This window comes from Anticarsia gemmatalis, chromosome 24 (assembly GCF_050436995.1).
Source record: "Anticarsia gemmatalis isolate Benzon Research Colony breed Stoneville strain chromosome 24, ilAntGemm2 primary, whole genome shotgun sequence".
Taxonomy (NCBI): Eukaryota; Metazoa; Arthropoda; class Insecta; order Lepidoptera; family Erebidae; genus Anticarsia; species Anticarsia gemmatalis.
This window is the reverse complement of record NC_134768.1, coordinates 1366310-1378761: the sequence shown is the minus strand read 5'-3', so window position 1 is coordinate 1378761 and position 12452 is coordinate 1366310. Positions and strand designations below refer to the sequence as shown.

General features: G+C 34.2%; 2 protein-coding genes across 3 annotated transcripts in view; one reads left to right on the top strand and one right to left on the bottom strand.

Moving 5' to 3' along the window:
* The window catches only part of Octalpha2R (alpha2-adrenergic-like octopamine receptor), a 446243-nt gene that overhangs the window by 24903 nt on the left and 408888 nt on the right, over positions 1–12452 (bottom strand). The gene's annotated exons all lie outside the window — the stretch shown is intronic.
* Positions 1–12452, top strand: part of LOC142983564 (ommochrome-binding protein-like) — a 33398-nt gene that overhangs the window by 13234 nt on the left and 7712 nt on the right. Inside the window, exon 1 of one of the 2 annotated variants that reach the window (XM_076130505.1) lies at positions 5708–6050. The exons of the other annotated variant lie outside the window; for it this stretch is intronic. The gene's annotated coding sequence lies outside the window, so the exon portion shown is untranslated. Of the gene's footprint in view, positions 1–5707; positions 6051–12452 lie in introns of those variants that run through there. 2 annotated transcript variants of the gene reach the window in all.

Here is a 12452-nt window from a genome sequence, read left to right as displayed (position 1 = left end):
GTATAAACACTTGTTATAAAGGGCTACCGTTATTTATTGTTCAAATATTATCGTTTGCCACCCTACGGGACCCTAATTGAAAAGATTATGGAGTCTTTTTGTTAGCCGGCTGTTTAAAATGCAGTCTTTCGGTCTTCTGCCAGAGATATTCAAGCAGCTTGAAAACTACTCATGTAGCGAGACAACTTAGTAAAGATCTTTGGTTAGAACGATTCGTTCAGATTATAATAAAGGGTTCTGTGTATTTCTAAAAAAAGTAGTTGTATTAAAGACGGAAATTTATACACCTTCACCATCCGTGAACCTAGCATACAAGTCTCTTTACACTTTACCATCTGTACTAAGTTGCCGGACTACTTGCACCGGCTAAACGATCAGTGGGTTAAGCAACCTTGAACGCGGACTGTATATTGATAGTCGACTAGTTATGGTATATTATAACGTATCAGTATCTGATCTGACCGTATACCATAAACTATTTTCTTTAGGTAATTTTTAGTTAGTCAACTGACTGTATCGACTACACAAAATCGCGCTACAAATCAGTTACCAAAGCAATATTTTGTGGAATGGTGGTTGTTTAACCCATAGATTATATTATTTACAAACCGGCAAGCGCAACTGGCTATATGTTCATTGTTCAACCAGCTCTTAACATAGTGATTAATCCTTTTAATGATTCGTAGCACATTACTATTTAACAAGCTGTTAAAGTGTTGCGTAAAAATGTGAATATTTATCAAAGAATGGTTCGAAAATGTCTTTGATTACGTTCTTGTTGTTTTTATGTAAGTTTATTTCTTATTTGAATTCAAATGTGTTACATATTTTAGAAAGCATTTTTTAACCCTGTACTGTCCCTCTGCTGGGCAAGGGTCTCTTCCCGAGGGATCGAGGGAGGGGTTAGACCTTGAGTCCACCACGCTGGCCAAGTGGGGGTTAAAGAATTTCTAGCCTGCAAGAAATGCGTTAAACAACTTTTAGGCATGCAAGATTTCATCACTATTTTTATAAACACATAACTTCAAAAGTTATCGTTGTTTTGCTACGGGCCCGACTTGTCGGCCATTTGGTTATTACTTCTCATATTCATATCAAATTCTAATCATGATTAATTTCTTTCAGTTACAGTCGACATTATTCAAAGTCAGAAACCCGTGAACAAATCGCTTACAAATGATTCCTTTTTATTCGACAATATGACGGACATCAGTATCAGTAATTTCAACACCAGCGCTATAGATTTGAACCGCTTCAGAAAAAAACTAGTTGACCTTTTCGAAGGAGTCCGAGGGTTGGAAACTCGTCGTCAATCAAGCATAGGTTGGCAACACGGAAGATATTATTTCGATAAAGCACATAAATCCAAAACTAAAAGAGTTCTCGTCGATAATATGCTTCAAATACTATACATGGCTCGACATAAGTTAAAGTCTTTGCAAGCTAGCCCTTATTTCGATAGTACTACGACGGAATTTCGAATTGCATACGCGTATATGATGGCACGTCGTTGTTGCGCTAGGATTGGTATCATACATAGAGTACATATCACTGATTCAGTGATGTATACCGCTATTCTTCAGTATCAATTAATACTTCATCATAAAGCTGCAAGATTTCATTATGAGTTTGTATATTTGTACTGGGTATTGATACAAATAGATGATAGTTATAAAAGGCGTAAAAAGTTTGAAGGATTTACTGGTGCTGCATGATAAACGATTGATAATAATATATAACATCTAGTTTTATTGTTCTATTTTTTATCTTACTAATATTATAAATGCGAAAGTTTGTGAGGATGTATGTACGTACGGACGTTTGTTACTCTTTCACGCAAATACTACTGAATCGATTACGATGAAATTTGGTAGTAGCTGAAGCCCCAGATTAACACATAGGCTACTTTTTATCTCGGAGTTCCCGAGGGATCGGGATTTACACGGGAAGGGTTTACGCGGACGAAGTCGCGAGCGGCCTCTAGTTAAATAGATAAAATAAGAAAAATTTAAAACAACAATCTAGTGTTATTCAACTTTCGTATCAAAATCCCGCAGAATTGTTCTTTTCGTATAGTTTTATACTAGTTGTCATAATTTGCGAGGTTTTTCGTGTACTCCGTGCAACTTTTGAAAGTTTTCCTTTGCAACATTTTTCATGAGTACCGTCGTGTAGTTTCGTTACATTGTATTAAAATTTGAGAAGAAAATACACATATTTTTGGAGAACAAACTTACATAGTAGTCTAACTATGTATCTATATACCTATGTATAAAGATTGATCCCTATTTCCCTTGGTCACGCCATCACGCGTGAACGGCTGTACCGATTTCACTAAGTCTTTTTTATAATACTTATACCTTCAGCTAGTATAAAATAAATTCCATAATTGATCCAGTCTCAGCATAGGTAGTAGCCCTAGTAGTAAAGTACACTAGAAGAGAATGAAATACACCCACGTCTATGTAATAGGGGCGAGCATATTGCCATTTACCGAATGTATAAATTAATAAATATTGTTGGATATCTCACACACGGTTATTTAATTCCAAACTAAGCAGAGCTTGTACTATGGTAACCAAATAACTAATAAACATACTTAAATACTTCTAAATACATACTTATGTAGATATATTGACAACCAGGCTCAGACCTAATACTCGTGCTCATGACACAAAGATTTATCCCGGGTGAGATTCGAATCCACCACACGCAGCGCTACGGTTATTGCGGCGAGGTGACCACTTTAACCACTGCGCCAAACGTCAAATGTCAACTAGAGAGGCTAATAGCACTTTGCCCGACCGGGGAATCGAGCCCGCTAGCCACCACCACCAGTGGCAGTTATTCATATTCATAAAAACATAATATATCACTGTTGTGTACATATTTATTATATTTATATAACGAGTTAGGGCACCATTTCCGCCGCGGTACGTTCTGTCATATAAAAATTGTGAACATGTGTCATCCCACCGAAATTCTCTCTGCAAGAAGTCGTGCTAGTGATGTGTACGTATCGATGTTTTACTTATCGATAAAATATATTATTTTATTAGGATTACTGCGACTGTGTGCTACGGTATATGATTTTAGACAGATCATATCATTGGACAACTCACACACGGTCATTTGATTCCAAACTAAGCAGAGCTTGTACTATGGTAACCAAATGACTGATAAACATACTTATATACTTCTAAATACATACTTTTATAGATAAATTGACATCCAGGCTCAGAACAAATACTCGTGCTCATCACACAAAGATTTGTCCCGGGTGGGATTCGAACCCACCACACGCGGCGCTACGGTTGTTGCGGCGAGGTGACCGCTTAAACCACTGCGCCAAATTTTAGACAGATATTTGTTAAGTTTTATATTACGCAAGCGGAGCCACAAGGTTCAATTAGTCGTACTAATGTTATAAAACCGATAGTTTGTAATGATAGATGTATGTATGTTTGATACAGTTTTTCACAAAACCACTGTGCTGTACTGTAGTTAGTTTATAATCTGGATAAAACATATAACACTTTTCACCCCGTTTTGTCTTTGACAGTCGTTACCAGTAGTCAGAAGCTTGAAAGTCTGACAACCAGTCTTACCGATGTGTATCGTGTTATAACAAAGTTTGTGGAGGTCCGACAGGTAGTCGTTCCATGTAAAATTCTGGTATGCAGCTGCATCCGGTGAGACTGGAAGCCGACTCAAACATAGTTGGAAGAAAGGCTATGTTGATGATATTTTTTACGCCGGGATTTTTTTTACGCGGGCATAGCGGCGGGCAGTAACTATAGTCTTTAAAATATAGCTTGATTAGAATGACAGATGTCAAACTGTTTTGACTAGGGTTGTAGAAGTATTGATCAAAATCGATAGCGAAAAAATCGAATCTAAAATAATTATATTCGATTCAATTATTTTTGAATTAGCTTTTTACTAATTGTTGTTGTGAATCTTATTGTTTAAGCAACTTCGTATAGGACGACCAGCCCTACTTTTAACACCGCACGGAGACCTCTCCTAGTTTAGTATTAATTAGGATCTCTTAAATAAAACAATGAAATTAAAGTTAAATAAAATTAATTTATTCAGTTAATGGTGCAATTCTGATGATAGGGATGAAGATGATAGTAATTAGGATGCGCAGTTAATAGTGGGCATCATAAATCAGTATCATCCTCATCGCTATCATCAGAATCGCTGGAACAATCTTGGAGATTAATTATTAATTCTTGGTCACGAATAGTATCAAAGTGTACTTCGCGATTAACGATTAATCAGATGATTTACTCTTATCTTAACTTATCTATTGTGTCTCCTCACTAAAATTTTTGCAACATGATGTAGCCTTGTAGAGAGGTTGAAAATTATTAGGTTTATTGTTAAGACTAAAGAAAATAGTACTGATTTTTAGTTTAAAGGCTGATTGTATTGAATTATTCTGATTTCTTATTGAGGATCTGTATTTAAAAATAGTTATAATGCTAGACAAGACAGATTTTTCGTGTTTCAATTTGTAATACTCGTTAGACGTCACTACAAAGTTGTGTGCTCTGTTTTGCTTAGAACTGTCATTTTAATCAAGCTATATTTTAAAGAGTATAGTCTTAGTATTTCGACTTTCTGTAATAGAAGTAAAGATGAAAGGCTTTCTACGGTTCATAGAAAATTAAGATATTATACTAGTGATTACCCTGAATATAAACTTTTAATTAGTAATGCTAAAGTATTAATTATTAATTAATGGACTTATGTCCGAAGGGGACTTCCTTCTGGGAGTTCTAAGCTCTTTGTGAAATGTAATATTTTGACCTCTAATGACCTTAAATTAATAATTACTAGAAGTAATCTATCTAAAATCTCAAAGGTGACTGACTGACATAGTGATCTATCAACGCACAGCCCAAACCACTGGAAGAATCTAGCTTAAATTTGGCATGCCGGTAGATGTTATGACGTAGGCATCCGCTAAGAAAGGATTTTTAATAAATTCCACCCCTTTTACATTTTAAAACCACGATCAGAATTACCAATCGATACATCATCACATCACCGTAAAACAAATATGTCCGTGTAAAAATACGCTTACATAAAGTGTGGAATAAACTGAAGGAACGAGCATTCGCTTCGAACCTTCAATATCTTACATAACTTTACAATATAATAATATATTAAAGTCTGTCTGTTACACTTTTACCACTAAATCGCTAAAAAAACATTTATAACATACATACATACAGACATAATAATGAACGTTATACCTGAAGGTTAAAGTAGAAATGTATAAAATACAACCACGTTTGGCTATTAACTATGTTAGTCCCATGCAATAGGGGGCCAGCATATTGCTATTTACAGGGCACGTAAACGAGATATGTACAAAATTAAAAAAAAAATAGATTAGAAAAGACCAATAAGCACTTTCCAGAAACCGAACCCGAGGCCTCATGATCAGCAATCGGATACATTACCGACCATGGCAGAAAGGTAATTAATGCTATTTTTTCAAAAACCAACCGCTAGTCTAAACTACTAGACGAAGGGATTGAACATAGTACGCGAACAGAGCTACGTAAGTAAACTAGTCTTACACAACTTTACGATACAATATCTATAAACTATAAAAATATTGTGTATTTCTCTAACGTTTTAAAGTATAAAACTTTTATCGCCTTGATTCTTTCGCTGACATGTTATTTTACAATTGCAATCTCGCAATAGTTTTGGAACTGAATGGTTTCAGCAGTTAAATAGTTTATAGCGTGGCGTATTTACTTTATTAAAGTGTTCTTACAAAGATTTTGTTACCAGATTTAATCTGAAAAGCGGCCAGTTTAAGTACTGTACAGCGATTTTCAAAGTCGGTACTATGAGTTTGACATTTCAAATATACTGCAAATTAGTTCCTATGATGCCCGCTAGAGGCGTTGCATAGGTTATCATACAAAAGCTCATTAAAATTTAATTTGGAATGTATTAGTTGTGTGATTTTTTAGGTAACAGTAAAATAAACAATTGAAGTACAATGAAACAGCGAGTAAATGGTGAGATGTTTTTGAATAATATTGTAGATACGATACTACTTTTTAAATTAACCGATTTGAGATCCTCCTAAGGTTTTACAGTTTCACGTTTTCAGATACATTATGTTAGACGCTTAGTAGAACTAATAGATTTTTCATATAAATAAACGACACTTAATTTTCCTGCGGTTTTCATCAATATATAGAACAATTCCTGAGGAAGGTTAATGTGTTTATTTTTTTAAGCTTGAATGTAAAATAATTTTTTGACCCAAGCGAGGCCGGGGTAGGCCTCCTCACAAAACGAAGGAGAAGATAGGTCTTGAGTTTAACTAATATTAGTTTAATTTATTTACCTTATTTATCATATAATTTACTTTTTACTTCGTAATATAATAAGTATAGAAGTAGATTATAGTGAAAGACAGGATAGGCCTTGTGCTTAACTAATATTTATTTAATTTAATTACCTTATAGATCATATAATTTACTTTTTCTTCATAATATAATAAGTATAGAAGTACATAGATTATAGTGAAAGTCTGCGACATATTCTCCCCAACCCGTTATAATATGCTTCTAATAAATTATCTTTGCCACACGCTCGTAAAAACGAATATGATAACATACGGGCGTTTATTTAAGGCGGCCCCGCTACTTGTAAAAAAAAAGAAGAAAAGAGAGGTTTTACGCTAAACTCGAAACATTTTTTATTCATTAAAATATTAGATTCATAAACTACATGTTACTAATAGTCCGACAATTTAGAAGAAAGCCCTGTTTGCAAGTTTCTAGGCTTGTAAAAGTATACAAAATTTAGAATTTAGAGCTTCAAAGACCCACATGCCTATTTTATGCAGCTGCAGCTTGTTTTGTAAGCTATTTTATTTTGAAACCGCACTTTTATCAATTACTACCTAACACGTGCAACTTCGCTTGCGTCACATAAGAGAGAATTGATCAAAATTTTCCCCTCTTTTGCAATACTTTTTACTAGTACTCTGTCCCTTTTGGTCGTAGCGTGATGATATATAGCCTATAGCCTTCCTCGATAAATAGGCTATCTAACACTGAAAGATTTTTTCAAATCGGACCCGTAGTTCCTGAGATAAGTGCGTTCAAACAAACAAACAAACAAACAAACAAACTCTTCAGCTTTATAATATTAGTAAAAATAATCTAGATGAACCGCGCTTGCCAAGGCTTTCCACTAAGTTAGTTTTCCTCCGTGGCGCAGTGGTTTAGGTCACCACGCCGATACCACTGCATCGGGAGGTCGTGGGTTCGATTCCCACACGGAGCAATTATTTGTGCGACCCACAAATAATTGTTTCGGGTCTGGTTGTGCTTTGTGTCCGTTGTTTGTATGTTTGTAAAAGTCCCCGCGACACAAGAGCAATTCTTAGTGCGGGAGTTGTCTTTTTTTAATAGATAATAGAATAGTTATCAGACAATAGAAAACGAGACAAAGTATATTTTCTATTTAAATTAGCAAAAAGTCATACATCATAAATCGCTCTCGCTCCAATTCTATTCCAATATGTTTCCAGCAGGGCTGCCTCACACAAAGTTGATTTTCACAAACGCTTCAGTATTTGTATTCATTCGCTTTTTTACGCGACAACCCTCAACATTCGTGTGATTTTTTATTCAAAGATGTTGTTTCTGTCTAGATGAGTTATAAAAATATTTTCCAATATATTTCTTTGTTTACAATCAAATTGTGTACGTTCTATTGCACTGAAGTATTACTAGAGGATAGGCAGTCCGTTTTGTATTTTATTTTAATAAACAGAATATTCAGAGTTAGTCACATTCCCCGGAAATGGCAATAGACTCGCCACAAAAAAATATTAGATAGGACCAACATAACTTGACGAAACGTGCGTATTTCATAAACCTTAGGAATATCAGTGCATAAATCGTTTTATTGTAATAAGTTTATGTTTTTTTTTATGTGCACTCAACTTAAACGTTATGTAATTATTTTCCTTTATGTTATTTCTTAAAAATCCAAATTATTTTATATAATATCAAATTGGGTCCGACCTATAGATGCCCAAAGATTTTTTAAACTTAGTCACGATTGAGCTAAACTAACAAAACAAATTTTATTTCATGACATATTTATCTTGTATAATAAAATATCTAAACAAACAACTAAAGGTCCAAAAATTCAATTTACACCTAAATAAATACAGACCTTAAACGCATACAGAACACGAAATACAAACACCTTTTCATATCCATGTCCCTTCCATTAAGACATATGGCAGGCTATTGAAGAATTTTGTTGCCTTACAAAAAGTGGCCGAACAAGGGAATCTCCATAGCGTTTTAGTGTTAAGTACTGAAGAAAAAAGCTTCACCCTTTCAGTGTAGCTGTGATTGTGACAGGTCGAAAGGACCCCTATTATATCGCTATTCTAAAATGGTAAGTTATGTCTGTGAATAAGAGTATAAGTACGATTTTGTCGAAAATTTGTTAAGTATACCAAATTGTTCAGAAAAATACTCTATCGATTGGTGAAAACCGGTAATATTTATCTTTAAAAATAAGAAAGTTAGCAAAGTGCAAAAGGAAAACACAAAACTGACACGAAAATATTGCAAAAGTGCGTTATAAGTTCACAGCACTCTAATTTACTAACTTATTTTTGTCAAAATTGGACTTATTCCCTTTTTCACTGGAGGCACAGAATTGAGAAATGGTTGTGCCTTTCCGTGGGTCATTTTGGTGTATTTTGTTGGGACTTGAGTGCTGTCTCAATAGATCCACTTTGAGTATGGTAATGGAGGTAATGGCCAGCTAGCTTCTGCCCGTGACTTATTTTTTTTGCCAAAAGGTGACCTATTCTTGAAGAAGATATATAATATGATATATTGGAAAAATATATTAATATTTTAACAATATACCATATTAATAGCAAACTAAAAACCTCATAAATAATTACTAAACTTAATTAATAGATACATGTTCTTTTTCGTGGGCCAAGTTGCGGCAATTGAATTTGCTAACAAGTGTATTGATTTAAGATTTGGTTCTAAATGAAGCTAGGAAAGTTTGTAAGGATCGTAAAAAAACGCCACTTGGTAGTGGCGTTTTTTAAATTTACTTACTTACCTCCTTGAAAAAAGCGTGATATGTTTGTATAGGTTTTTCATCTTTTAGTAGCAGTCTGATATTATTTAGTAAAGCGATTCGCAATCTATAGAAAAACATAACCAAAAAAAATATTCATCTCCATCTTTCTAGCATAAAGTAAATACGCAAAAAAATGGCCGACCTAAACTCAGATGTGGAATTTTAAAAGCCTATTGTGTAGTAGGAAACGAAGTCATAATACAAACGCGATATATTTCCGCGGCGGGATCTCGCGATACAAACTTGATGTACACTTATTTATCCTTGAGTTTTAGGAGATGGTAGTAGAGGAATTTGGATGGAAAGAAGCTTGGCGTAAAGGATGAAATATCTGCTGCTTAATATGTCAATAATTCTTACCCATTACTGGTCAAAATCCAAGTCAAAGTCAAACATGCTTTTCATAAACTTTAACAAGTATTTAAAATCGTCAAAATATTTTTTATCTACCACCGTTTCGGAAAAGCTGTTGCTCGTAAGAAAAAACGGCAAGAAACTCACAGCTTGCTCTTTTTAGATTCCTTTTGCTGGGCAAAGGGACTCCTGAAAGGTGGAAGCCCACCATAATGGCCAAATGCAGGTTGGGTCGCCTGCACCTAAGAATCATGTTAAAGAACTTCGAAAAGTCTTAGTACGTTGCCTTAGTTCGAACCTTCGACCACTTGCGGAAGAAGAACACGGCGTAGACTACTCGGCTATCACTGCTTTCTTTTTTAAAGGAAAATAATTAATTTTCTTATGCAAGCATTCTTTTGTATACTGACAACAGACTTTTTATTTCAGTTTCTAACACAAACACCTCTAAAAATACCACAAATATAACCAGAAAGGTTCATTTCCTAAAAACAGAAGAAAAACATTACATTTATTTATTCCTTTGTTAACCCCAAGAGTGTTATAAACGTTAACGCGTACAGAAACAGCCCATTCTTTTAGTACAACGCCATCTATGAGACGGAACATTAAACATTGAACATACTCGTGACGTAACCACGTCTTCAGTGGAATAAAGGCTTAAATGACATTGAAATCGTAGTACTTATGTCTTTGTGTCTCTAAAGGTATGACTTTAATGTTAGGGTATAAACATTAAGGCTTTTATTGAGGAGGTTATGTAGAAATGAAGTGATGAATTCAAATACTTTTATGTAATTGTATTCTAAGGTGATAATCTATTCACCTAAATATTTATTTTACACATTAAGAATTCAATGTTTTTGTACTTTATTCAAAAAGTTAGTTTTACGGTAAAACAATCGGTGACTCTTAATTAATTTTGAAAATGCAACTCCAAACTTACAGCGAAACTTATTTCATGGGAACTTACAAACATACAAACAGTAGAAACAAAATAAAACCGCACTGGGTAGGATTAAACAATACTAATACTTATACTGAATGACTTCAATTTCCTAAATAATCACTGAAAACACTGAAATCTTTTGACTGATTAGGATTTTCCTTATCCGAAACCAGGATTCGAACCCGAGATTTCTAGCAATCGCATCAACTACCATTGCGCCAATATCCACATAAAATATAAAAAGAAGAAAAATATGTCCCAAAAGATACTAAGCTTATTTGCTCCCCTAATTTCACTTCACCAGAGAGAGTAAATCAAAACTTTACTTTTTTTCACAAATTTGACCAATTTCAACTTGAAATGTCTTCCTCAAAATGTTTCCAGTGTCTAAAGTTGTGCATTCAACTTAAAATTACTTTATATAATCATGTTCTTGGCGATTTAACTTTGGGAAAAAAAGCCTTGTTTTTGAATTCTGGACTGACAACCTTATTATTTTGGATGAGGACAAATGTGTGGTTGACAATCGCGGGATTGGTATAAATATTAAAATTTTGTACGCTTGTATTTTGTATGTTTTTGCGTAGAGATATTATTTCGTGATTATAACCCCCGGTTTCTGAGTAAATTTAACGGTAGTTTATATATTCAATAGCATTTTTTATATGAGTTTAAAAGCTATTGAAGAGATAAACTACCGCTAAATGTACCTCAGGAACCGGGGATTAAACGTTTTTGTTTTCTAACAATTAGTTGATAAATGAGTACAATTTTTCTTGTTCCTAGAATATTTTTAAACAACAACAGCTCGACTATTTCTTAACACCTGTCCCAAGATTTTCAAATACTATCGAGTATCGACAACGAGCTAGCTATCGAAAAATTTTGTATGAATATCTGACCAGCGCCTCTAGCGGACGTCGGTGAAACTATTTTGGCATTACATATTAAATGTGAAACTTTCGATGATCGATGGTTCCAATTGTATAGAATCGTGCTAATGTATTTTCTTCAATTAGCTTTTGTTTCACCAGATTTGCTCCTTTATAAATGTCAATGTCTATAAAATTTGAAGGAATTAGAAGTTTTCCTTCACACGAGTTACAATTAGCTTCTATATGTTATTGGCCTCAAAAGTAAAACTGCAATTAAGATATCGTTTTAATGATTACTTAAGAATACGAACTAGGCCTACAGCGATTACGATAAGAGACATTTACCTATATAACCTATATATTTTTATTACATACGGTATCTTGATGGCAATCGATAGAGAATATGATATTCAGCTTAATCTGGTAAGACTATATATCGAAACCATCTAGTTCTTTAAATAATATCCTCGAAAAATGGCTGGTGAAATTCACTATAAAATTATAAGTTTCCCATGCTTTTTTAGAAATAATAATGATATATTTTGTTGAACTGTCTAAATGAACAATAAACATTCTCCCATTATTGTTTACTTATTATTTCACAAACTGTTGTAGTAGCAGACTTCCCTAGGCATTCACAACTCACACAAGAAGACGAGGGTTAGAACCCGAGGCAACACACCAGTGACTTTTCGAAGTTGTATACATCACGGTGATAGAAAACACTGTGATAAAACCTTGCCTGCCTGAGAGCTAAAACAGTTATTTGAAGAACAAAAAGTCCCAAACTTCTTAAAATACGGCAGGACTGATGGGGCTTGTGCAGTGAAAATATAATACGTTAAAATGTATTCATGTAACTACACAATTCACAAAAACAATTCAAACCGTACATCCAAAAAACCTTTTCTAAAGCCTGCATTAATCCAACGTTAATATTACATTAAACAAATAGCTCGCGTGTAACCACACGGAACGAAAACTCGCCACCGTAAACGTTCATGAAAACCACCTAGTGTGTGCTCACAGGTGAATTTGCTTGTATTAAAATATTTGCTTCGGTGAACATCTAATTGTGTATGGGATTTCGTTTTAAGTGG